Genomic DNA, 1,197 nt, shown 5'->3' on the forward strand with positions numbered 1-1,197 from the left:
CTTCAGGCTTCCAAAATGTAAAATTTTTGTTTTGCCTGCGTGTTTTATTTTGTTTATCTCTTGGCAAGGTCCAGAAATTCAGAGAGACAAGCGGGTAACCAATTCTGCACCCGCCTTCAATCCTTCGCAGTGGGGAAAAATTACATTGGCGTGTTATAGTGATGACAGGTGAGCACGAGGTAAACCTTTAATTCATAGTATCTCTAAGTGCAGGCCAAACACCAGGAAATATTCTTTCACCTGAGAAGTTAATTGGTGAATTTGAGAGACAAACGACAGAAATCTCTGGTGATAATAAGATATACGGGTTGTAGCTAATCCCATTCGAACATTGATAGGCCTAACTAGAGTAGACATGGAGAGGACGTTTATGGTAGTGAGGGAATCTATGACCAGAGGACACAGAGCATGTGGATGCCTATTCACTGAAAAGCTGAGGAGGAATTTCTCAAGTGAAAGGTTGGTGACTATGTGGAATCCATTTGCCTCAGACGTTTATGAAAGTTAACCCATTGGGTATATTTAAAGGGGAGGTTGATATGTCCTTCATTGGTCAGGGTGTGAAAGGTTACGGGGATAAGGCGGGAGAATGGGTTGAGAGGGATAATGCATTAGCCACGATGGAATGGCGGAGCAAACTCGATCTGTCAAATGCCCCAGTCTGCTCCCATGTCTCCTGGTCTTTTGCCTTTATGGGAGCGATAAGGAAGCGGCCAGTCGATTCCGTAAGGGTCAGAGATCAGGGGAGAACTGCAGAGACCCGGAAATGGAAAGCCGACGGCGGACTGTGATCCTACTCTTCACCATTCGATGCTTGATCAGAGATGATTAGTTTCAAAGCGGAATTGTAGATTGGATAATGTTATCAAGCCCGTTGTCGTTGTGACAATGTGAAAAATGGAAAATCCGGGAGATGATCAGCAGGTTTGTCCGCATCCATGGGAAGAATAAGAAAGTAAAGAGCGTTTCAGGCCGAGGAGCCATTTTCAGAATTGGGAAGGAGACAACTTTCGGCCTCTTGTTGCCCCTTTCTGACCAAGTTTCCCGCCTCTGATGTTCCCTCAGCCTCTTTCATTCAATTTCATTATTGCCGGTTACATCTGAGAGTGAAGGAGAGCCCAGGGGATGTCTCCTGCTCTGTTTGTTCTTCATCCTGTATCCATCCACTTGTCCATTCCATTCATCCATTGACCGGTA

This window comes from Hypanus sabinus, unplaced genomic scaffold, assembly GCF_030144855.1.
Source record: "Hypanus sabinus isolate sHypSab1 unplaced genomic scaffold, sHypSab1.hap1 scaffold_851, whole genome shotgun sequence".
NCBI classification, from domain to species: Eukaryota; Metazoa; Chordata; class Chondrichthyes; order Myliobatiformes; family Dasyatidae; genus Hypanus; species Hypanus sabinus.